The 27,518-nt window shown below is 37.6% G+C and overlaps 1 long non-coding RNA gene across 1 annotated transcript; it reads right to left on the bottom strand.

The window, feature by feature from the left end:
- Positions 1-23,502: 23,502 nt before the first annotated feature.
- Positions 23,503-27,177, bottom strand: LOC135157733 (uncharacterized). Its single transcript, XR_010296715.1, has 3 exons — positions 26,948-27,177; positions 24,459-24,562; positions 23,503-23,887 (listed from the first exon to the last, which is right to left on the bottom strand). It is a non-coding gene; the product is annotated as an uncharacterized LOC135157733 (long non-coding RNA).
- Between the last annotated feature and the right edge of the window lie 341 nt (positions 27,178-27,518).

The raw sequence follows: 27,518 nt of genomic DNA, 5'->3' as shown, positions 1-27,518 counted from the left end.
GATCATCGCCTCCACAGGATATAGACATGACGAGATCCAAGATGTTGTCATCTCCCTTACAAAAAAATCCTGTATTACCTGTGATAAGTACTACAGGAACTATCACAAGAAAGTATCACAGGAAAGTACTACAGGAATTACGTGCACGTAATTTTTGGACGGTACCACAGAACTGTACAGCAGGAGTACAACAGGTCTGTGTCCTTTGATACTTCCTGTAGTAATAACCGCATAAGTATGGCAGGAAGTATCACAGGACATGAACACTACAACCGCTACAACCACTACCACACTACTACTAGTACTACAAGACAGTATCACAGGACAGTACTACCACAGGAATATCACAGGATAGTATCACAGAAGAGTATCGCAGGACAGTACAGCAGGAGAGTATCACAGGACAGTACAACAGGAAAGTATCACAGGACAGTACTACAGGAATACCACATGATAGTACTACAGGACAGTATCGCAGGACAGTATCACAGGACAGTACTACATGAATACCACAGGCCAGTATCAAAGGACAGTACTACAGAACAGTACTACAGGACAGTATCACAGGACAGTACTACAGGAATACCATATGCCTGTAACATAGTACCACAGGAAACTTGTACAAGAATATTGCAGGCCAGTACTGCAGGAATACCAAGAGACCGTACCGCAGGACAAGTCCTGCAGTACTGTCCTGTGGTATTCCTGTGATACTGTTCTTTGATATCTTGTGTGGCATTATTGGTCTTGTCCTGCAGCTCTGATACTTTACTGTGATAACCCTGCAGAACTGTCTTGTCGTATTCTTGCGGTACTGTCCTGTGATAGTTTGTGTGGTATTCCTGTGGTCCGGAGGCTTTCTTGTGATACTATACTGTGGTAATCCTGCTTAACTGTCTAGGGGTATTCTTGTGGATTTCCTGTGACGATCCTATGTTGTTGTCCTGTGGTAGTCTGTGCAATTTTCTCATGACACCGTCCTGCACTGGTTTGTTAGGCCTAGTAGTTTGAGGCCTAGTAGTTTGTAAGAATTTCCTGTGGTCCAGCACAACAACCTTGGCATCTTGACTAATGAAAAGAGGGGTGAAAAAACACGCAAATTTGCAGACGTTAAAAACATTTTTACATATCTTTATTATATGAGTTGTACTATGCACAATATAAAACATCTTTGATATAAATGACAGCTAGAATAATGCAGCAACATTTCATCTTTGGGATAATACATGTAAAAAGATTTATATCCACCAACATTGTGATGCCAAATGAATTACTTTCACTATTCATACATTGCTGCCATTTTGGGATCACATAAAGAAAGCTAGATTCGACCCAGAATCCTTCCCTCTAACACAACAATAAGCAAGTATTATTAATACCTCGGTCACATTCGTTGACCGGTTGCCTCACGGCGAGACAAAATCAGCAGTTTTGTGTATTACTATACAAACCACCTACATAGCTGGTAGTAGCTGGTACAAGGATGATTAAAACTACTAATTTCAACTTGCCGTAAGGCCACCGGCCGGCGAATGTAACCAAGGCTTAACCAGTATTATGGTTGTAAGTCTTAAAGGAAAAAAACCTGTACGAGCTGAGCAATTGCATTTTCCCCTTTTTGTCAACACCCAATTGGCTAAATACTATAAGCAGATCATCCTTTACTCAACCATGTTATGAAACAATGGAAAACCACTTGTGCATGTACAGATAATGCATGGTGCACATACGATATGGGATGTAATTATGTGGAAATCGCCAGTATAAATTTAAAGTAAATGAAGATCTATGTAATCATAATCACTTCATTTTGCACAGAATTCACAAAAGTCCATAAATAATGAAAGACAATTTTGAATAAATTTCACATAATTTAGAATGTTCACCATAGGTTAGAAAAAATATGAATATAAGATTACTTTGCCGAAATGCATATCAAATCTATTGAGACATCAATCTTTTTGACATTGAATATGCATATCATTGTTTTGCAGTCTTCTTGTCTAAGAATTGCTCCAACTACGGAGTGAAGGGTTATACAAATTTATGTCATGTATGAATGTAAGCGTGAGCCCATCATGAACACGAAATTGCGGCATGTTAATTTGATTTGCTACATGTCATAATTAATAACTACATGACGTTCAATACTTGATGTTGCTACATAAAATAATTAAGGTCATGTGGCAACTTGAATTCATACCTTCTTGAGTCATTTAGTAATTTCAATTAGTATATGACCTAAACAACTACGACATGTAGCTCAGAATTGACTTGAATAATTATGACCAATTTGATTGACCTCAATTATTTGAAGTAGCAACATCAATTATTTAACGTAAGCACGCTCAATCGATGCAGGGTAATTCTTATTAAGGTCATGTTACTATTCGAATTGGAACATGTCATTATGTAGGTCATGCAGCAATTCATATTACCAGCTCAAGTAAAAAATTACAATTGTAATATCACACAGAAGGAATTAGCTGTACATGACATAATTCTGGTTTTGAAGGCTTATGCTTCCATAAGTTAAGTAAATAGCTTTATTTCTTAATGACTATCCAAAAATACATATACATAAAATAAACCAATATGAAGTGCATCATATCCAAAGTAATCACTAGTTCACCCAATGTTACAGTATAAAAATAGAAAGTTGAATTTTTTATGTACTTTCACACACATTATACATGTACACTGTATGTCACTTGATCCTGAGAAAGTTATTTTATTCTGACAATAGAATTGCCAAGCAGTGAGTCCTACAGTACATTGTGATCTTGTGTTTTCTTATACCTTTCATTCTTTTTGAAAATTGTTATACAACTCTTTGGTTTTTTTTAACTTTATTAAAGCTTTTATGATTATAAATGTAATTAAATAAGTTGACTTTAATCTCGAAAAATGAATATTATACTGGCTGTGAATTTTTAGCAAGAAACAGCATTTGTGTTGGATAAGTACATAAAAATGTTGCGTAATTTCGGAACAGCTTACCCAGGCATCGCAAATTTGAACTCAAAAGATGTGCAAGACTTGAAAGTAAAAAGTCAGCAAACAGCCTCCCAGTTATTAACCCTTAGTTAAATTGGACCAATTTGATACCCCCTCCACAAATTTTGCGACCATGCCGCCGCACATTTTTTTTAACATGCCTCTTTTTGGTCTTGCGCATCTTTTGAGACCAATCTTGTGTCACCCGGGTACGTTGTTCTGAAATTATGCAACATTATGCATGGGCGGATCCAGCCTTCGCCAATAGGGGGGGGGGGGGGGGCGGAATTTTTTTCTAGCTATATTTTCCCCGATCGGCCGCTCGAAGATGATTTTAGTTACCTTGAAGGGGTAGTCCTAATAGTTACTTCTTAGTTTTATTCTTATAAATCAACATAAATATGTGATATCATAATCCTTTTTTATATAATAATTTCGAACATTCTGGACAATGTTTGTTATCCTGAAAAAACGTTACATATTTTAAAAGTCAAATAATGCAAGCGCGAAGCGCGAGCTGAAATTATTTGACATTTTTACCTAAAAAATGGAAATTCTAAGCATATTTTGTAACTTAAACAGAATAGGTATATAACTAAACATTTTATGCGAGCGCGAAGCGCGAGCGGAACATTTCGACCTACTGAACGAGACACTCTATTCATGTTTTATAAATCATGCAAAGGATGAGTAATTGGGGATTTTCCTTACATTAATAATGGGAGCGCAAAGCGCGAGCAGACAATTTTTATATACGTTTTGAACTGATCGAAAAAGACTGCTTGCACTAAAGCAATGAAGACGTAACATATCTCAACAATCAAATAATGCAAGCGAAAAGCGCAAGCTGAAAATTTTTAACATAAAGAATGGAAAATTTTAACAAGATAGCTATATCACTAAACAAACTTTCATCTGAACGGCTGACAGAAAATTTGTCAGTGAAAATTCACTTTCAAGATTATCCATGAAACGATTTTCAATATACCGAGCGGAAAAAAAAATCGAGATTTAGATCTAAAAATTGAACATTCTATTCATGTTTTGTAAATCATAAAAAGAATGAGTAAAAGGCGATCTTCCTACATTAATAATACGACCAGTGGCGTAACTACGGGGGGGGGGGGGGGCACGTGCCCCCACATCGGCTGGCCAAAAAAAAGGGGGAAAAGCAGAAAAAGAGGGAGAAAGGAAGAAAAATTTAATGTGAAAGAAGAATTTATTGTTCATTAAAATTATAATTATGTTATGTAATATTACAATTATGTTATTTATATTACATAAGAAACATTTTTTTCATAACTTTATGAAACATAACTTGCTCAGGGCCTATGTCTTTATTGTTCCTGGTGCTCGCATTGTCTGTTTAACGAGATATACACTGTTGGTCATAAAGGTGGAATAACATATTTTTGAATAAAAATCGACAGTTTTGTTGGTATTTGAAAGGCTACGCGTAGACAAAATGGTAATTGAGTGATTACATAATGTTTCCCCATTACACAGGTGACATTATAACATGAGAAATTTGGATTACGAAATAAATTATTTTGTTGTAGACTATAAAAGCATATGCATATGATATTATGCCCCTTTCCCTGATTTAGCACTGTGTATAAGAAGGTTGCATTTTTTCGAGTTCCTTGAACCGTTTGGAATAAAAATCTGTAGAGACGTTCCCTGGACTATGCTTGGTCCAACGGCAACAGCAACACACGAGAGAGTGGTAGCACTGCGACAGGAGGGCTACAAGCAGACTGATATCGCAGAAGTCCTAGGGATATCACAGAGTGCAGTCTCTAAGATCCTGAAACGTCAACGTGAGGCGGGGAATGTGCGGCCACGGAAATCTACAGGACGTCCCAGATTGACCACAAGAAGAGATGATCGCCTACTGTTGAATTTCAGCCGCAGAAACCGGAAATTGCCCAAGAGCCGTCTTCATCGCTTGTGGAGGAGATTTCATGGGATCAACGTTTCCCGGTCAACCGTTAATCGCAGATTGCTCCAACATGGTTACCGAGCACGACGGTTGACCAAATGTCCACGCCTGTCTGTTCGCCACAGAGTAGCTCGTCTTCTTTGGGCTAGGGAGCACAGAAGGCTTCATCCAGGACATTGGCAACATGTAGTCTTCACGGACGAGAGCCGGTCCATCCTTGACCGAAAGGATGGGAGACAACGAGTTCGTCGATTAGCCGGGGAAAACCTTCGCGATGAATGTATCCACGAGACGACTCAAGGCGGAGGCGGCTCAGTGATGATATGGGCCGGCATCCATTATGGAGGGAAAATGCCACTGGTGGTTCCGGACGGAAACGTCAACGCCGCCGCCTACAGGGATATCTTGGAGTTCCACTGTCTTCCATATGCAAGACGAGTGTATGGGCACAATTTCCGACTGCAGGATGACAACGCTAGACCGCACAGGGCTGCTGCAGTAAGGGAATTCCTGGAGGCAGAGGGCGTCGTACAGTTGCCATGGCCAGCTTGTTCGCCGGATATGAACCCCATATGCATGCATGGGATGCCCTCGGCCGAGCCATCAACGACAGAGAGGTCATTCCTCAAAATCTGCAGGAGTTGGCATATGCTCTGAGGGGAGAATGGGACGATATGCCTGTTGACGTCATCAACAAGCTAGTGGACAGCATGCCACGGCGTCTGTATGCGCTGGTTCGTGCCAGGGGTGGACATACCCGATACTAGTGACTGAGTAAGAACAATGACTCAAGTTTGATGCAAATTTGTCCATTAAATCACAAAAAAGAAGTCATCTGGAAAACTGAGAGAGATTGAAAATAAATATATCATGATCCTTTAATTTACTGTATATTGTCGTCATTGTTGTTCTATGCTCATGACATCCATCGCTTAGGACATAAACTTGTAAAATATCACTGTCAAACGTGTGTAAAAGGCAGAATAATAAAATAAAGTGGTTATCATGCACCATAAATGCCATATTCAAATCATGTTGTAATAATTACGCTGTGAAAATTTTGTGAAAAAAAATAGTCCACCTTTATGACCAACAGTGTATAATCCTGTTGTACTAAAACCTCCGGTTTTCAAGTCAATATACACCAAATAAATTTCCTCGCACTTCGAGTTATAATTGTTTTATGTAGTGACATAATGCTTATTTTTCATGACTACTTAAAGTGATTGCCCCATTTTAAGTTCTTAATATAAAACATTTCCTGTCCGTGCTTACGTTCGCATGAGTGGATTGGTGAAATATGTCTGCTCTTCATCAATTCCTGAAATCAGTCCCTAAAATGTCCCTTTTTCTAATCTGAATATCAAAAATGTTCAGCTCGCGCTCGCATCATTCGGTTAGTGAAATACGTATGGTCTTAGTAAATTCCTACAAACAAGCCTTAGAATGCCCCTCTTCAGGTCTGAATTTCCTAAATTTTCAGCTCGCGCTTCGCGCTCGCACTATTTAATTAGTGAGATGCGTATGTTAATCATGATTTCAATGACTACAAAAAGTGCTTCGTGTGTTTAGATGTAATTCTAACAAACTCATGACATTCGCATTAGATGACTTTGATGAGATTTGTATATAAAGGATTCCTTTAAAAATAGTCCTTAAAATGTCACTGTTTGGGATCAATATATATGAAAATTTTAGCTCGCGATTTGCGCTCGCGTGCTGTTTAGCGAGACAGGTACGTATCATGATTACCAAAAATTGCTCGTAATGTCCTTTTTTAGGTCTTAATATCTAACATTTTCAGCTCGCGCTTTGCGCTCGCATTATTTTGATCAGTGACATATATACATATCCGTTTAATGGCACTGTCCATAAAATGTCTCTATTAGGTCAGTATACCTCGCAAAAGCGCGCTCACTAAGTAACTTAATTTTTTTGCTGGTGCCCCCTCCCCCCAATGCCGTGACCCACGGTACGCCACTGAATGCGACCACAAAGCGCGAGCAGAACATTTTTGATATTGTGATCTGAAACTGGATAATGATTTAAATAGAGAACAAGTCGAGAATCTGAATTCGTATTTAGACCTAGAATCTAGGCATTGTAAATACATCCTTTATCATTTAAAATCAACGCGAGCGCGAAGCGCGAGCTTAATCTATTTGATATTCTCATCTGAAAAGAGTAAATTTCAGCTCTATATTTTATACACTTTGCAGGAAAATTGTGAGGTGGATATGGATCGCACTTAATAAAAAGCTAATATGTTTCTTTATAATTACTTTGAGTTTTGATATAGGACCGGGATATCCTTAAGACATGTCATCATATGAAAATGATGACTGTCCTCTTATTCCTCTTGCTAAGCTAGAGATGAAGCAAAAGGGACAATTCAATCATTAAATTGATATCTTATTCATTGATGCCTAATGAGGGCGCGAAATCTAATGATATTTTGGCCTGAAAACTGGACATTACAAGCACTTTTGTAATTATAAATAGGATGCATCAGTTAATATACTTTTGATTTTTATGATCGCAGAAGAGTCCCCAACAAATTTCGTTGAAAAGATGAAAGAAAAAAAAACAGAGAAATTCATAAGAAATTTCAAAAAACAATAAAATACATAGAAAATGATTTGATATCGCAATTTTGTTCATGTTCACTTGCTAAAAACACCACAAAGAGTTTCTCTACCAAAAATTAGAACATTTGGAGCTTTATTTAGGGAGTTAGAGGAAAAAGTAATTACGCATAATTTAACATTATCACTTAGCAATTTGCGTAAAATAAATTACAATCTAATTCTGTAAATTATGTCCCAGACAACCTGTGTGCCAATCTTCAGCGTGATCGCGCGGTCGAGATCTCAAGGGGGGGGGGGGGGGGCCTCCCCCCTGGCCATATGAACTCCCAAAATTACCTCGGCCTAGATAACGTTAAACCTTAATCGGCTTTCTCCCGGGGGGGGGGGGGGGGGGGCACTCAGTATATAATGCATAGTGGGTATGTGCCGCGGAGGGGACCCCCATTTTTACACTCAAATTTCCGTTCCAAGGCATAGCATTTTTGTCTTATTGAGAAAAAGAACAAAGAAAGCCGCTCCAAGGCATAGCATTTTCTTCTTATCGAGAAAAAAAGAAGAAAGAAATCCGCTCCAAAGCTTCGCAGATTTTCCGTTACGCCGTTCCGGTCGCATTGATCTGCTACGATGAGCCGCAATTTTGGTGAAAAGCGGCCGGAGAGCGCTTTCCGACCACCGCCTCTGCGCTGGCGCAGCCGGGGCCCGTGCGCCGTGCTAGCTGCATGCACGTATGCTCGTTCCATTGGGATGCACACGCAGGCGACCCGTTCCAAGGACCCCCGTTTTCACAAACATTTGTAGTTCCGAAGCCCGTTCCGAGGACCCTCCTTTTTACAATAAGCCCGCTCCAAGGCCCCCGTTTTTTGTCTCGCCCGCGGCACACCCCTACCACTTTTTTGGTCGAGTGCCCCCCCCCCGGGGGCTTTCTGGCTCCTCTTGAGTTGTCACCATTCATTGGACAGCTTGTTTTGGCAGCCTCAAGTAGTTTTTATCCACGTCTGTATAGCATGAGGCAGCTTTATCTGTAGAAAAAAAAAACACACACGTACCATTACGATAATATGAACAACATTAAATTAAACGAAATCAGGTGCTTTGCCACGATCTAGATCTCTTTGTACAAGTACATACCTGTCGGACCATGAGGTCCTTGCGGCTATCTTTCTTAGCATATTCTTGTTTATAAAGCAAAGTAAGTCGAATATTCAATAATGGCAAACAATTTTTAATGCAAACAAATTGTTATAAGGAAATATTGAAAATTTTGAAGAAAAAAAAATGAAGAATGAATTTTCCTCTCCTGACAAGGTTTTTCAACTACACTGTATGCCACTGCATGAATACAATCTGCTTAATTTTGCAATTATAATATCTACTGAAGTGAATGCCTAAATAATCACCTTTTATGAACTTAAACCGTGTCTTGTACATGAACATGGGCTTTTCTGTGTACACATAGTATCTTCCCAGATAATGCTGGACCTGCTGCTCGATCATCCAGAGATCCCTCTTTGAATCTTTAATGAAATGAAATAAATTTGATTGACATTGTAAACTTCAATTTGCAGTTTAATAAAAATACATGATAGTAAAACTTCTTCAGTTCCATATTTCAGTGGTACAATTCAGGTGCAAAGAGTCGTATTTTTAAATAATATTAAACAAAAAATGAATGAAAACATTAAAAGTAGAGGAGCGTTTTAATTCTACTCACAGTCTGTTATTGTCGCCAAAGTCTTTACAATAACAAGATTGGACACTTTGCCAACTTTGCGTAACGCTTTGCATCAATTTACATGCAAAATAGTCTTTGTGCCTAGTCTTTTATATGTAGTGTATTTAATATGAAGATAAATCATGCGCCCTTTAGCTAATTAGGCAAAAAAAAATCGGAAATTAGAAGACGGATCCATATTTTATCAACGAGAAGAGAAATCAGCGCTTAAATGACACTATTTGAGAGATATTGATGATATTTAGGGGGAATTGACTTCACATCTTTTCATAAGTTTCGTCATGTTCATAGAAGGCCGGACTTGATTTTATAAAACCTCTTTTAAATTTGCGGGATCGCCATGCAATTGTTGCGATTGTACACGGCGGCACGTAATAGTCTTTAGGACCCCGTGAGCATATTTTTATGATTTTGATATTGTCATTTACAAAGTCTTGACAGGGCAGCATATCTGAGTGTAGAGAAGATACTAGTCCGGAAGGGAATTCCCTTCATATTTAACATTAGAACTAGTGGTCCATATATAGACCATAATTTTTATTAAATTGCATACCTTTATACTCCTAATGCGTGTAAAGGTATCATAGTTTCCTCCAAAAAAGATAAGAAAAATTAGAGTTTACTTACCATACCGATGTCATGTATCCATATTGTAAACACTGCGATACAATAGACCTGACCCTGTCGTACTATTGCTAAATTGTGACGTACGGGACATTGCCTGTTGGACGTCATATCAAAGCGGGTTCAAGGGTCAGGTCTATTGTATCGCAGTGTTTACATTTATGTCTTGTCTTGTCTTGTCTTGTGAATACTGCACTTAAACGCCTCAAAGAGGCTATAGACGTGCAGGCCATTCATGCAATCGCTGCCGCTATATACTTCTTTTAGTTAGCATGTTTTTGCTTAGCTGTTTCTTAAATGCAGCTAGATCAGGTGCATTTTTAGTCGTGGGAGAAAGTGAATTCCACTCTACAATTGTACGAGGGTAGAGGGAATATTTGTAGCAATCCTTATGTGCTCTGATTATATTGAAGTTTAAGTCATGAGACTGTCTGGTTATTCTAGTTGTTGGCCTGGAGGATGCTTTGGAAGTGATTTGATTTATATTTCATGGAGTTATATTGTGTATTTCTTTAAACAAAAATATGAGCCGGCTACTTGTATTCCTGTCTTGGAGAGTATCCCATTTTAGAATACTCATCATTTCAATAACACTACTTGTGCGTTGATACTCGTTAGATACAAATCGTGCTGCTCTTCTTTGAGTTTTTTCAAGTTTATCTTGAAGATTTTTCTGGTGGGGATCCCACACAGAGCTACAATATTCCAGCCTAGGCCGCACAAGAGTCTTGTAGGCGATGTCTTTAGTTTGAGTTGAACAGTTCCATATATTACGTTTCAACAATCCAAGTATACTGTTTGCTTTGTTTACGGTTGTATTAATATGATTAGTCCAAGACAAAATATTTGACAAATTAACACCTAGATAAGGATAGCTGTCAACGATGCCCAGTTCAGAGTTCCCCAGATGGTATTTATAGGGAGTGATTTTCTTCTGCATACATGACATCGGTCTGGTTTTTTTTTTTTTTTTTTGGGGGGGGGGGGGGAACTATGATACCTTTACACGCATTAGGAGTATAAAGGTATGCAATTTAATAAAATTTTGGTCTATATAATTATATGGACCACTAGTTTTAATGTTAAATATCAAGGGAATTCTCTTCTGGACTAGTAATACTCAGATATGCTGCTCTGACTCTGTCAATAATTCGTGAGTAAATGACAATATCAAAATCATAAAAAATATACTCACAGAGTCCTCAAGACTAGGCACGTAATGCACCCATGAGTGCTCTCTAGGAGCCTGCTGGCTTTCCTTGTGATGCCACTACCGTATATCATTAAGAAAGAAGTTGACAGGTTAAAGGTTTGGAGGTGTCAAATATTTCGTTAGGCATGTTAGGTTGTCCTCGATCTTGCCTTTCTTGGCAAAGAGGGCTTCGTGAAACGGTTAGGGGACAAGTAGCTCACTATCTTCGATTTAGTCAAGAAGTTATACTTACGACGGTGTTGAGAAACGGGCCCCTGCCCTGGCTACAATACAAACATCCTCACCGCCGCCATTCATAGCCAACCGTTGGCCGTCCCCGGCCGCGCACACCGCAGATCAGCGCCCACCGCCAGCCCGGTAAGCGAGCGGGATCGGGAACAACGCCAAAGCAGTGCCACTCACTGCCAGTGCCAGTGCAGTGGCGTGGCCGTACGGTATAGATGAAATTTAAGTGCATGCCGCACCAAACTACGAAAGGAAAATGGATCTAACTTACTGTTTAGCCTATTGCGTGAATGTCTTGGAAGTCGTTGTCCGAATCTGATCCGTATTCTGTTAGTTTTTGTTAAATTATTGACGGCCTTCTTAATCAAGCTTCATCCTTTAGCGGAGCGGTTACGAAAGTTTTTTTTCAAATGGCGGAACCGGAAAAACGTATACTTTCTTCTTCTTCTTCTTTCCTTGGATGGCAACCAGTCAGGATTTACTATTTTTGCCACAGCGTTTGTTCATTTTCAACAGCTTATTATTTTTTCCTTCTCTTTTCTTGTTATTTTTCTTTTCTTTTCTTGTTATTTTTCTTTTTTTCTGTTTTCCTCTTATTTTTTCTTATTTTTTATTTTTTCTCATTTTTTCTATTCTTTTTCTTTTCTCTTTTTATTTCTTTTTTCTTTCGTTTCTTTTCTTTTGTTCTCTTTATTTCTTTTCTAGTTTCAATTCTTTCCTGCATTTTTTCTCTTTTCTTCTTCTTCTTTTCTTTTCTTCCTATATAGACATATTGTATTTCTGTCCTTTTAAAATAATAGTTTTCCTTTTTTTCTTTTTTTGTATGCGTTCTGTTTCTTGCAGCACGTTTGATTTTCTTCTGCTACAGTGAGCTGTAACAGAGAAAAAAAAAGTAAACTGGATTTGTGGCCTGATAAAACTTCAGGTTTCGGGACACCGAAAACTTAAGTATGAGATGAAAGTGCAAAAAAAAAGAAAACAAAATGAAAACAAACCAACAAATAAACAACAAAACTTCTGTCTTCATTCTTAACTCCTTTCTGTCCCCCCTGACAAATCACCAAATTAAAGAACTCGGATAATTAGCAAAGGGTAAGGAAGGGAAAAAAGAATAAGGAAAAAAAGAGAGAAAAACAGGATCCACGACGATCTGTTGTCGATGTAGTAAAATGACATATAATCAAAATATATAGGACCATAGGAAAGTGAGTAAAAATCGACCATGTGTCTGCATCTTAATTCTTCTGCTTTGTGTCTCCCTTTCAAAGATTTAACGCTTGTAGAAAAAAAGTAATAATAATGAATAAATAAATAAATGAAAAAAAAAATTAGGGGGCGGAGAAAAATTCAGACTTTATATAGTCGTTTCGTTCTGAGAACGAAACGGACCAGTGCAGATTGGGTTTCTACCTTAGTACTCTTTAAGAGATCCATAATTTTTTTTTTTTTTGGGGGGGGTTGATAGGTTTGTTTCTGTAAGTAGCATGGCTCTCTCTGTTATATATTTGGGACACTCGATTAAAAAATGCTCAACTGTTTCTAATTTGTTAGGCCTACATGTATCACAAAGTCCCGTGGGGTGTATATAAATTTAAATCGTATTTCAATCCTATTACACCAAAACGGAGTCTGCGGATAATGGTTTCGTGGAATCTACTCAGGGAACAAAAAAAAAAAGGAGAATTAACAGTGGGATAGTATAGTTTGAGTAGGCGGTGGGATTCATTCCATCTTTTTTTACATTCTAGAGTGTATCTTTTATTTTTGTTAAAGATAATTTGTTGTTGACTTTTTTCTGCAATGCATTTTTTGCTTTCGTGTCCGCCACCTCGTTTCCACTAATACCGCAGTGGCTGGGGATCCATTCAAAGTTTATGTCTATGCCTAAATATGTTAAATTTGTTAGTAGGGTAAGAATTTCGGAGACAAAAGGTATTTCTTTTTGTTCTGATATTGCTACTAGGGAGCTTAATGAGTCACTAAAATTTACTACTCCTACGTATACATCAAGAGTTTCTAACCAGTTGAGGGCTAAGATGATTGCTGCTAATTCAGCTCTATATGATGAAGTATAATCAGTGAGGCGTTTAGACTGGGAGTAATGGAAAGCTGGAACGTAAAAGGAGGCAGCACATGCTCCAGTGACGGGTTCTTTGGATACATCTGTGTAAATATGGAGTTTATTTGACCATTTTGAATTAATACGATCGAGGCTCTTTTGTTTTTTATATAAAGGATGGTCATGTTTATTCAATTCCTTGTTCAATTGTATTGAAACCTTCGGTTGTTGAAAAAGCCATGGAGGAAAAGCGTATCTATATGATTCTACAGAGTAGTTTATTTTCTCTTCTCTGATTCCAAAGGTTTATTTTTATCAGTTTTGGATAAATCGAATTGCCAGCACGGTTTTTTATTAAGCAAAATTGGATGGTCTTCATGTGTTTCAATCTTTGTTCTGAACTTATCTGTGAGTGCTTTTCTTGTCAGGTCGAGGGGCATTTCCCCGAGTTCAGCCTGCAGGGCTTCTAGTGAGGTAAGAGGGAACCCTCCAACACAAATCCTTAATGCTTGATATTGAACTGCATCTAATTTTGCTTTCATTGTTTGGGACGCACTATCATAATCCTCGCATCCATAATCCATTAGCGATTCCAGTAGGCTTCTGAGAATGTTAAGTTTCCTTTTACACCTTGTCACTATATCCTCGATATGGGCATGCCATGTAAGTCGGTGATCAAAAGTGACACCTTAAAACTATTTAACAGAGTTGAAAGTTAGACGATTTTCTCCTATTTTTATCTCAGAGCAATTATTTTTTGGGCTTTTGTAAATAAAACCAAAAAAGCGGTTTTATCAGAGTAAAGACGGAAACCACATTTATTAAACCATACGTGTAATTTGTTAAGATATTCTTGATTTTTTTTAAGGTAACATCTAATTGATTACCGGACATCCAAACTGCTATATCATCTGCATAAATGGATGTGGTGACTGGATTGATGATAGGGATGTCCCTCATCATGACATTATATTATATGGGACTAAGTGTACTTCCTTGTGGGAGTCCGTTTTGCATTACATATATTTTTGATTCACTCTTTCCAATTGTGACTTGGAATGTTCTATTTGAAAGGTAGTTGGAGAGAAAAATTTGCATTTTACCCTTGATACAACACTGCAAAAGTTTGTAAATTAGACCTTTTATCCATAATCTATCGTATGCATTTTCGACGTCTAAAAATAGAGCCAAAGTATGCTCTCCATTGTAAATAGATTTTTGAATAGTGTTTTCCAAATCAACGATACTATCAGTGGTGTTGTGGTTTTTTCGGAAGCCGCTGATTATTGAAGGCAAAATATTATGTTTTTCAATGTACCATTCAAGTCTTCCTTTAACCATACGTTCAAATATTTTGGAAAAGCATGAAGAAAGAGCTATAGGACTATATGAAGAGACAAGTTTAGGATCTTTCTTTTCCTTAAGAATCGGAACGAGATTAGAATGTTTCATTTCATGGGGTATATCGCCCGAGTCCCAAATTTTGTTCATTATTTTCAACATTACTTTTTTAGGTTTAGGAGGAAGATTTTGATAAACGATATAAGGGATGTTGTCTTTACCTGGGGCTGAATTTTTGCAGGTTTTGAGAACCTTTTCTAGTTCAAAAATTGTGAAAGATTCATTTATTACATGATCTAAACCTTCAGATTGTGCCTGAGAAATCTCCAATTCAAGGTCGGGTAATAGTTTTTTTGTTGGAAAGGTAGATGAGCCCATTTCCTGAAAATGAGTACCAAATAATTCTGATTCGTCTGGAACTTTTGTTATTACCTTATCATTTTCAATAAGTGCCGACATTCTGTTAGATTTCTTGCTAGTTAAGCCGTTCATCCGTTTGATTGTTGCCCATAGTTTGCCTTCGGGGACGAAACGGTTGAGTTTTTTGTAGAATGAATCCCAATATTCCTTTTTCGTTTTACGTATAATTTTTTTGTGCTTCTGCCTTTTTTTCCTGGAAAGAGGCAAGATTTTCTACAGATACATGTCTTGTTAATTTATTTTTAGCTCTATTCCTCGCTTTGATGCTTTTGGTACATTCGGGAGTCCACCAAGGTATAGGATTATGCTGTCTTTTTGTGTTAGAAGGAACTGTCTTCAGGATAGTATCTGTAAGAGTTTTGATGAAAAAAGTAAAAAATTCTTGAGAACTTTCAAAATTAATGAATTCATCCATCAATTCTTCACATTTCTTTGCGAAATCAGCCCATTTTGTATTTTTGAAAGACCAAAATTTCATATGACTAGAATTTTCTTTTTGAGGTGTTGTGTCTTTAGAGATATCCATAAAAAGCTCTATCGATAGAGGGAAATGATCACTGCCAAAGGAATTGTTGAGGACCTCCCAGGAACATCGGTTCGATAAAGCTGGGGAAGTAAAACTAAGATCCAAATTGGACATTTTTCCAGAGAGAGGATCAAGTCTTGTTCCTGAAAGATCGTTTTTATTATAACTAAATGTTGTTCATTAATGAAATCTTCTATGATAAGTCCGTTATGATAATTTTTACACTGCCCCAAAGGCTGTTATGGGCATTAAAATCTCCAAGTATGAGAAACCTATCAGTCCCACAGGCTACAGTTAGTAATTTATTCAAAATATTTTCATCTAATTTTTGACAAAGATTATAAAAGTTGACTATGGCAATATGGGACTCACCAAAATACACTTTTATATGTTGGATTTCATATTCTTCATCAAAATGAGGGGTTAAATAGTCGACCGTGTTATGGATGTATAATGCACACCCTCCTCTACTTTGATTTATACGGTTCCTGGGTAAAAATGTATAATTGGGAATGTTAAAAATATGATCTTCCCCCAACCAAGTTTCTTGTATGCAAATAATGTGATATAATAAGTTGTGAGGGTTACTTAGGTATCTTATAAGTTCACTGCCATGGCAGTGTAGGTCCTGTGCGTTCCACTGCAATATTGCTAGGGACGCCATGATAAGAAAAACACTAGCTACCTCCTTCTGCCTGTGGGGTAGGGGTAGATCCACTTCTAAGCAATCGTCCAGTTACCGATTCGACCAGAGCTAAAACTTCATTCTTTGTTTTTCCTTCCACAAAAATGAATATAAGATAAGTAATGAAATTTATAATCTGTTCATTGTCTGCTGTTGTTAAAAAATTACTTTTCGTTTGAGGCTCGTATCTATGTTCTTCTTTTATTGTTTGTTCATAATTAAAATCCATTGGTACTTCTGTTTGTGGTGCCGTCTTTTTGGGGGAGGGGTTCTTTTGGACGGACCACCGGAAGGGCGGATTTAGTTTGAGCTACATGGGGATCAATTTGGTGCTTGTTGGTAGGGTCTACATTATGAGGCGTGGTCAAGTTATTGTCTGCAGTTTTTTCTTCGTTAGCGAGCATTTTTGCGGCGTTAGTATAGGTTGTGTTCTTTGTTACTTTTATGTGCTGTATTTTCTGTGCCTTTTTAGCCACGGCACAGCCGTCGTATGCTGCAGAATGTCTGCCCCCGCAATTGATACATTTCCTATCTTCTTTCTTTTGACATTCCTCAAAGGTATGTGCTTCTCCGCACCTAACACAACGTATCTTTGCTCTGTTTTGAGCTATGCCGTGGCCAAAACGTTGACATTTGAAGCATCTTGAAGCACGGGGTACAAAGATCTTAACTGGGAAAATTTGAAAACACAAGTTTGCTTGTTGGGGGAGATTTGTTTTATTGAATGTTAGATTTACACTTTTGAGGGGCACCTCTTCGATGGGACCATTTTGATTTTGTTTTGTTTTCTTAGTGATTCTCTTTGCAAAAGAAACTCCTTGGGTCTTAAGCTCCTGCTTGATTTCCTCTTCTGAGATAGTTGTAGATACCCCATAAATAACACCCTTCACGCCGGCTCGCTTTTCTTTTCTATTTTTACTGGGATGTTGCCAATTTGGGTTATTTGTTGAAGAGCGGTCATTTGCTTTTGATTTTTGCACTTGACAATAATGCTGTGAGGGAGAGAAATAATATTGTCAATTGGATTGGGACAAGTGCTTTTAATTGCTCTTGCTATTTCTATGGGATTTACGTTATTGAAATAATGTGTCTCCATTGTGATGAAATAAGTTGCTGCATTAAATAACTAATGCACTATCAGTTTTCAATCCAATTGTTTAAGTTCTTGGTAGAAATATGTTGAATAAACCTAATTACATATAATATACAATATATATACAATATATAATATACATGCCTAAATATAATTGTTTCGTCGGAATATTGCAAATTTTTAAAATTCAACTTAACTTCGTTATTTGTCATCCGATTTTGATCAAATTTTCAGCATTTTGTTCTGTGAATCAGTATACTCTATTTATTGAGATATAAATATCTCTAGCCTGGACTCTCCCTTTAATTCTTTTCTTGTATCGTTAGAAAGAGATGAAGTAGAATAATACGTTCATGTTTATGTTTTTATTCATTACAATATCTTTTTAAAATGTAACCCGGCCTCCTCGCAACGAAGCTCTAAGGGTGTTAGGTATGTCATGTTTATTTTAACACGTACCCTTTTAAATATCACTTTTTATTCTTTATCCTGATTTTTGATGAAAAATAAGTGGCGAACAAACATAACCAATGATAATTGAAATTTAAAAGAGCGCATGAAAGATAAATAACCCTGAAAACGGACAAGAGTCCTCAAAAGTTGCTCATTTTGGGGTCAATTTATTTTCAGTTTACGCTTTGCTCCTAGTTTTGATCTAGTACGTAAAACCCTTTCTTGTAGAAATGGAAGCTATCAAACTTAAAACTTCTGAGTCTCAGAACTACAACCACCCCATCGCTGCAGGCCTACACAATGGGACTTACCGTTGTGGGCCATGGACTCCAAAAAGTATCACAACAAAGAAAGGAGAAAATAGGGAAAAGAAAACAACAGGGTAAAACATATAATTTTCAAATATGTCAAAATCTATAGCTATCACAAAATTAAATTTTCATATTTAAAAATTGTACTTTTCAAAATGAATGGTGCCCTTTAAGCCATGGCCTCATGAAAAATAAGACTCATTACGCTACTGACCTCTCGCGAAACTGAAAAAAAAAGGATAAATCCCTCACTGAAAATATATTTTTTTAAATCTGTGGTACAACAGGGCTTCCATACAAGTACTGAAGGAAACTAAATTTTTCATGTACCACAGAAAATACTACAGAACGTCTGTGATACAGTTTCAGTCATATTTCTGGGGTGGCTGCCTGATAAGTAGCGTAGGAAATTTTGAAAGTACAGCAGGAATTTTTAAATTTAAAGTATCACAGGATTGCCATGGAATTTTAGATGTGCCTTTAAGGAGTACTGCAGGAAATTTTAAAATGTTCATGTATTACAGAAGTATCGCAGGGTTGGCATAGAAGTACTGCAGGATATTTTGGAATTTTCATGTACGACAGAACTATGACAGAACTATATCACAGAGTGATACCACAGAACGTCTGTCGTTATTCTTTATACCAATCACACAGGTACAACAGTGTACCATTAATGTACTGCAGGAATGTTTGAAACTTTCATGTACCACAGAAATATGACAGAACTATCACAGAGTGATACCACAGAACATCTATCGTCAGTCTGTGGTACCGTCATGTACAACAGAAGTATCACACAGATACAACAGAGTACCATTAAGGTACTGCAGGAAATTTTTCAAATTGTCATGTACCACAGAAGTATGACAGAACATCACAGAGTGATACCACAGAACGCCTGTCGTCATTCTGTGGTACCGTCATGTACAACAGAAGTATCACACAGGTACAACAGAGTACCACTAAAGTACTGCAGGAAGTTTTTTGTAAGGGCTGATCATCTCCTCCACAGGATGTAGACATGACGAGATCCAAGATCCTGTCATCTGATCATCTCTACCACAGGATGTCGATATGACGAGATCCAAGATATTGTCATCTGGTCATTTTTATAAGGAATGTAGACATAACAATATTATTATCTGAACATCTGGGTGGCACCTTTAATCTTCCATACATCCCGCCTCTGATCCAGAGTATGTATAAAGATGCAGCAGATACACGAAATCATTGCATCTTTGGCAGAAGAATAAGATATAGAAGTTCAATATGTACCAGAGTATGAACCATCATATGATGTAGTCATGACCTTCGTCTCCCTTCTATATAACTACATCCTAGCCCTCGAGGAAGAGGAGAGACAGGAAGAACAGCAAAGACAAGAGGAGATTGAACTACCAGCAGGAGGCAGAAGACCATTCATCAGGTGTTGCTGGACTAGGTCATGGCTCACTGAAGAAAGAAGACAGCAGTATGGCCAGTACACTATCCTCTTGGACACACAACTGAGGTTAGAGGACCATGTTGCCTTCGCAAACTTCACTAGAGTGACCCCTAAGGTGTTCGATGAGATCCTTGCGAGAGTGGCACCAGTCATCCAGAAGCAAGAGACTAACTACAGGCACCCTTTGTCAGCTGGCCTCAAACTGGCAATCACCTTGAGACATCTGGCCACTGGGGACAAGTACAGATCACTGGCATATGGTTTCAGATGTGGTATCTCAACCATATCAGAGTTGATTCCAGTAGTGTGCAGGGCCATTGTAGAGGCGTATAAAGATGAGGTCTTCAACATACCTACCACCCCTGAAGCATGGAGCACCCTTGCCCAGCAGTTTGAACAGAGATTGAATATCCCCCATGTCATTGGTGCCTTGGATGGAAAGCACTTAGCCATTAAGAAGCCAGCAAACACAGGCTGTCTCTACCACAACTACAGGGGGTTCTTCTCTATACCACTGCTGGCATTGTTAGATGCAGAGTACAAGTTCACAAGGGCGCCGGAAGCGGGGGGGGGGGGGGGGGCACTTGCCCCCAATAAAATTTTTGAGGGGGCAAAAAGAGATTTTGCCCCCCCCCCCAGTGTGCCCCCCCTAAAAGTAGAAAAATGATAAATTATTTAAGGACAAAAGTAAACGATGAAGGCACTTTTCTGTCTAAGAATTGTCATTTCCATTGTCAAAAATGAAAAAAAAATCTTGAATCTCATCATGTCTACATCCTATGGGAGAGATGATCAGATGACAAGATCTTGGATCTCATCATATCTACATCCCATAGATAAGAGGATCAGATGACAAGATCTTGAATCTCATCATGTCTACATCCCATGGGAGAGATGATCAGATGACAAGATCTTGGATCTCGTCATGTCTACATCCTCTGGGAGAGATGATCAGATGACGTCCTCCACAGGATGTAGACATGAAACGATCCAAGATCTTGTCATCTGATCATCTCTACATATCATAGTAAGCCTCGCGTCTTTTGACGAACATGCCCCTCTGTGAAACATACCTTTTATAAGCCCCTTTTCCATCTTAATACAGTGTGATAACGTTTAACCTTTTAATGAATACATTTCAGACTAAAACCGAATAGCAAATTGAAAGTGGTTCACCAATGCATGCTGGCTGTGTCGGCTAACAAACGCGCGGTCGCCCAGAAACGCTCAGACCGGACCCGATATCACTAACGCGCGTGAACGCTAGTTACTCGAGCAACATATGGAATCTATGTCATAGCTGTCAAGCCCAGAAACCATAACATCTCGAGGTCGTCAATATCTCATATTCTTGTTGCCTGTGTAAGTCATCCCTGAAATAATAAGTATAGATTAATAAAGATATAGATTTAAATTATGAAAACTTATTTCAATTATTTCATTTTCAACTAAATATAAATTGAGTTAATACAATGATAACAAGTCAATGCCCTAAAGAAAATACCAAGGTCATTTCAACTCAATAAAGACATGTTATCAGAAAATTACACACAAAATAATTATGTGTAGAGGATTATAATTGATAGGCGAGAAATTGGAAGATTGAGAGTAGGTCCTAGAGTAATATTTCTTGAAAATTTGTGTAGTTCTGAAAATGACTGTAAAACAGAAAAGGTTAAAGAGTTAAAGAGGCTTGAGTAGTTGGATTATTGGATAAATGAGAAGATGCTAGCTTGAGTCGGCGAATGGAGTGCAGAGCAGGAGTACTCATCTATCAACTACTCAAGCCTCTTCAACTCTTCAACCTTTTCCGGTTTACTGTCTTTTTCAGGACTACGCTCATTTAAACAAAAAATTACTCGACTATCAACTATCAACTGTCCACTTCCTCCCCTATCAATTTCACTTCTTCCTCTAGACCCTATCCACTTTTTCGAAAACTCCACATGGTGTACCGTCAACCACATCCGCTATTGGAATGTAATTGCTTTCTTCTAGATAATGTTACATAATGTACATTATGAACTAAGGTAGTTTGTTAAACAGTTCATGATTATTTACAAATGAATATTTCCTGGAATTTGATATTCATCATTTCCTAGTTATGGTCACATTTTCCCCAGAAAATATGTAAAGAAAAAAGAAGAATTTGAAGGAGTCATCCAAAAGTTCTTCCAAGCCATACAAAACGTGCAAAAGGAAACACATAAATCGAGTAATGTTTTAAACTTTAATGATTTTCAGAAAAGTTTTAAATGGTTAGACAATTAAGCTTGTCATATTTCTTTTTCCTCCAGTTACAGAATATGAAACGTATTGCCCATATTGCATGGATAATCAGGGACTATCTCCAATGCTGATGTCAAAAATAATTTGCATAGAATGGGGATTTAAGTGCTTACCGACGTCTGCCACGTCAGAACAGTATGACATTTTGAATTTGAAAAGACATTCATTATAATTTCTTTTGTTTCTGTTGTTACGCTTCTTCTGCTTATACACTCCTTGTTCTGACAGGAATTACTTGAAACTTATGATGATTGTGCTCTCTCACGTCGTGTATGTAAATGTACATAAATAAATGTTTCTGAAAGGATATTGCATGAAAAATGTAATTTCTGGTATTTTGAGTCAATATAAGCGTAATACGTAATTTGATTGATCAGACATGTAAACCACATTCCGAAGCGATCGTTTTGCGCGTAGATTTCATAGGTTCTCATTAATAATGAGTATAGTCTTTCGTAGTGAATTTTATGTTTAATTCTCAAGAAATTTATTTTTGAATGCTCTTATGGGGTGTTGCAAGAAACTTGCGATTGAACGCAAATCGAACGCAACTCCCAAAATTGAGCATAAGTCCTCCGATTAAACGCAAATCTGCAATTGAACGCAAGTTACGTTCAATCCTGTTGCAAGAAGAAGTTGCGTTTGATCAATTGAACGTAGATCAAGCGCAAGCTTTGCGATTGATTGCAAATCGAACGTAACTTATGTGAGATTTTGGAGGATGCGCAAAATTTGCGTTCGATTTACGTTCAATTGATTGTCCATAGGCTTGTGTACTAAAAAAGCAGATTTTTTTTTTTGTATTTTGTTTTGAAAACTTGTGTAAATTATGCCATTTTCAATTTTCCATGGGTTTTTTTCAAGAAAAACTTGAAATAATGTTATTTTCAATCTTTATAGGCCTCTTCAGCAATTATGCCATTATTTTCACACAATTTCAGTACATTCTCTCCTAATATCATTTTAAAGTGTGTCAATCACCAAAAATATTGTGCTCTTGTTATCAGAGGTCATGGAATATTTCAAATTGTGATTTCTGAAATAATTTGTATGAAGAAATGTTGAAGAAATAATAACTCTCCATAGGCACAAAAGCCACTCTTTATTAAAACACTTCATGCACTGGCAAATGCTTATAAATATATCTGAGGGTTTGCAGTAAATACAACTCAGAATTTATTTTGCAAGAGCACTAAATTGCTTAAATGCTTTCATTCATACATATCATAATGAATAACATGCCCAATTAAGTTATTTTAGTTTGATTTTCAAAAAAACATACATTTCAGGAGATTGCTACACTTCAAAATCTGAAGCTCTCTTTAATCATAAGATTGCATCGTAGATATATATCACACTTGCATACAGGGATGAGGTCGAGGCTGATTCTTCCGAGTCATGAGGCAGCTTGAGAGAACTTCCCATAGATTCTGTACAGTGACTCGGACCAAGGCCAGCAAAATGTTGCCTCGAGGTCAGCATTGACTACATCCCTGCTTGGACTTGAAAAGATCCATTGATCTGTGCACAAAAAAAGAACACTGCTCAAGACATTCATTATTGATGGACCTTTTATTTTTATTTTTCAATGTTTCTTGCTCCCGAGGAATTACTTCTGAGATTCAGTTATATGAAATAAAATTTCATATCATCTACATCAAGTGTTTCACCACAGAATGTCTTGTTTGAAATTGACGTATCATGCAGAAGACCACAGTCCTTAAGGTTGGCATGAAGAATCCATAGAAGTCCAGTCAGGAAAGCCACAAGCGTCTCTGCTTGAAGGAACAAATCTGGTTTCCAGAAGCAGTCTAATTTGAGATGAATTTGGAGAGCTTCATGGAGTGAAGATTTTAAACAAGCAACGCCCTCATTCTGAAGTCCACTATAAATGATCTTACTACAGACAGGAGCAGCTCTGAATTCAGTTCTGATAATCAACCTGTCCATAAAAAAATAATAATATAGGAAATAATGCAAGCCCATAACTATACATACATGTAGCTTGGGTTAGTTCAAATTTTGTCCTTTCAGTGTAAAAACGCCCTTAGCAAAACATTTTTGTGCACCCCATTGGTGCAGAAATGCCCCTATGCCTGCTGGTAAGGGCGTTGTTTGCACCGACATGATGATATGATAGAGGGAAAGTGGCTTACTCCTGAGACCATAGTAATTGGCAATTTGCCATGATGTAATCTAAAAAAGTGTGAACTGATTGTTTTTCCCCAAATAAATGAATCATGGAAATTAAAATATGCAATAAATTAAATAAATGAAAGCAAAATACACACTTTCATACAGTACACCTTGGATGAGCACAACAACCGCCCACTCCCCTCCCCCCCCCATCAATGGGATGTCTTCATTGCTGAGAAGTCCAGTCAAGATAGAGATTTGTGTTTGCCTTTTTTTCATTTTGCATTATCCTTTGGTCAATGTGTACAGATTTCACCCCCATCCGCATTACAATCATGGTGAATTATTAATAATAATACAGTTTACATGTAACCTACCATTCAAGAGTTGATAAAATGAATCAATCAGCTGGTTGCAAGAACACACATGGTAGCAGACACAGTTATGGTGGTTCGGTTTATTCCAGACTTCCTTGTCATAACTGTAGTAAGCAATTAAAAGCAAAAAGCAAAGAGATAAAACATGTTCATGAAATTAATATACAAGTTAAGCTCAGTTGCCAGTGTGTTAATCATTATAGTAGTCCCAGGGTGTTTTGATTAAAGTCACTTCTGTCCTGGGGAGGGGTACTATGGTTCCTCAGCTATGGGCGGCGCAATAAAAAAAATTATGAATCATACCTTTTGCTTTAATTTACTAAAAAAAGCTTGTAATAGAATGCTAAACTTTGGTGTACATATTCCTTTCTAGAGCATTCCTAACAACTTTACTTTAAAAAATCTGGTATAAAAAAAAATCCTTTCATGTTTTTTTTTTAAATATTTTTTCTTAACTTCTTAAATGTATTTTTTTTTTTTTTTTTTCAAGACAAAGTTCATCAGTGACATTAAATTACTATTGTCAATAAAAAAAATTACCCAATTAACTTTTTACATGTAATCATGTTTTTGTCTGACATGTACTTAAACAAACACAATGTTGCAACATTTCCTGACCCTGTACCTGGGAATTGCAAATTTGGTCTCAAAAGTTGCGCGAGACTTGAAAGTAAAACGCCAGTCAGTGGTGCGGTAATAAAATTTTGAGTGGCAGATTTATTCTGAAAAATGTGAAGGGGGACCATATGCCCCCCCCCCCGAGTATTGTGCTTGATGTAAAAGGATGTAAAAAAAAAAAATCATGATTATGCATTCAATATTAATAAAATGATAATGATGCACCATATGAGACACCCTTTTACTGTAAGCACCTGGAAAAGCATTGTAATCATCCATTAAACAATTTAAAGTGAAAAAAAATCTGTCATCTATATAGCACCTCATGTGCTTGCATAAAAATCAAGTTAAGACTAGAGTCAGTTAAATAGTAGCCCGGGGGGGGGGGACTCACAAAATAATGCATATGGGGATGTGCCGCTGGAATGGGTCGCCTTTTTGGAAGAAATCCCTAAACATGGGGTATGATTTTATGCTGGAAAATCCCTAAACATGGCCCAATTTTTAGATACTGGCCTTAAACATGGGTCCATATTCTACTCTTGTCTTTGGTGCAAATACAAAATTACCTTACATTTTGGGCGATAACTTTTTTCTTTTTTTTTTTGCTTGTCAAGTTTTCCAGGCGAAAATGTGCCCCCCCCCCTTGTGGAAATCCTGGATCCGCCCCTGTAATGAATCCCTAATAATGGGTACCTTTTTAGCCGAAATGACCTGTAAATATGGGTACGGGTTTCAAACCTTCAGCCGCACACCTTTGTCCAAACCAAATCTAAGTACCTTCCCCCCGGCATAGTAGACCTACATATTGAATCTAAAAAATTGATTTATTTAGGCTTACATGTAGGCCCTATATCTTTTTATATTTATATGTGATGGATATTAAAAATGTGACTCATACGGCACATCATTACAAATCAACGACACAAATAGACTGTCCTTGCAAAGAACCTCTTGTGCAATCTGCCCGTAAGAAAATTTAAAAAGAGCCCCGGGCGGGCAACTCCCTGTTCAATGTTAAAACTTCCCAAAGAATGTGGCAGATGTGGCCAATAGGTTTAATAGCCCAATAACATCTTTAAAAATAATTAATAATACAGGCCCACATGTAGACCCCCTATACCTTTTTTTTTTTTTTTTGGCCTGGCGAAAAATGTGGAGAACCCCCCCCCCCCTCCAAAAAATTAAAAATAAAGGAATAAATAAATAAAATAATATTAAATAAATCTAAACAATTCCTCCAAAGTCAAGAGCAAAATTTTCATTCTATCCCAGGCCAGGCAAAGGAAAGTCATAAAAAGGGAGGTTAGACAGACTCTTAAAAAAGAGAGACTAATGGAGAGGATCTAATAATGGAAGTCTTTGATTTAAAGCCTAACGTTAGATTAAAAATCCTTTAAGTTAAAAACAAAAAATTGCTTTCTGTCGAGTGTTTCTTAAAAGTTGTGGCCATTCGACTGCATTGAATCCATTTACTGGATGATTATTAGCCGTTGAAACTTATATAACTTAAAAATCATTTCAAATATGAACAATAATAATCTTTTAAGGTCATTTTCGATGTTTCATACATAATTAGAGCCTACAAATTTACTTGCTTCAGGGTGATTTTTAACAGCACTGCACCGGGAATGTCCTGCCGTGTTGTTGGTACAACAGTGCATTACCGACACAAAAAGTCAAGTGTGGGACTGGGTTTAAACTGTGTGGTAAAAAAAAATTTGAAGGTGAAATTTCGACTGGCGATAAAGATACATTTTCACATTTTACAAAATAATTTTTTCCCTGGCATAGGTCTAAAACATATAAATTCTCTGAAAACATACATAATGGAGAAAGAAAGCAGTGAAAAATGAATATTTTCTACTTACTCTCTTCCACAATCACGATTATTGCAAGGATTATTTTGCTTCATCAGCTAGTCTTGTGCTGCAGACCCTGTTTACAGCTGCAAATCGTCTGCAAATCAGCTGCAACTTGCGTTCAATCGCAAGCCTTTTTCTTGCAACGCAAATTGGCGATTGATTGCTAGTTGCAGTCGATCGGGATCGGCTGCAAAGTTGCAGTCGATTTGCAATCAATTGCAACGTAACTTTCTTGCAACACCCCATTAGAAACGCAACTTGTATACTCCATTTTTACACAAAGTCCTTTCCGTGGGGGGTCCCACACCCACTCCCGCTCGATCGCTTCGGTATCTCACGCTGTCAAAATATTATGCCCACTTCGAGATTTTGCCCCCCCCCCCTAAAACTGAAAGTGTTCCGGCACGCCTGCAAGTTCATCTGGATTGAGCTGGGAGGTAAAGGAAACATGTCTGACTCCCAGATATTCACAGACTCTGAGCTCCTCGAATGCCTAGAAGATGGGTCCATAGGGCTGCCCCCACCATGCCCTCTCCCTGGAGAAAATCAGCCTGATATTCCCTACTTCATCCTGGGT

The sequence above is a fragment of the Lytechinus pictus genome, unplaced genomic scaffold, assembly GCF_037042905.1.
Source record: "Lytechinus pictus isolate F3 Inbred unplaced genomic scaffold, Lp3.0 scaffold_19, whole genome shotgun sequence".
Classification (NCBI taxonomy): Eukaryota; Metazoa; Echinodermata; class Echinoidea; order Temnopleuroida; family Toxopneustidae; genus Lytechinus; species Lytechinus pictus.
The sequence above is the reverse complement of the archived record's forward strand: the minus strand, read 5'-3'. Positions and strand labels throughout refer to the sequence as shown.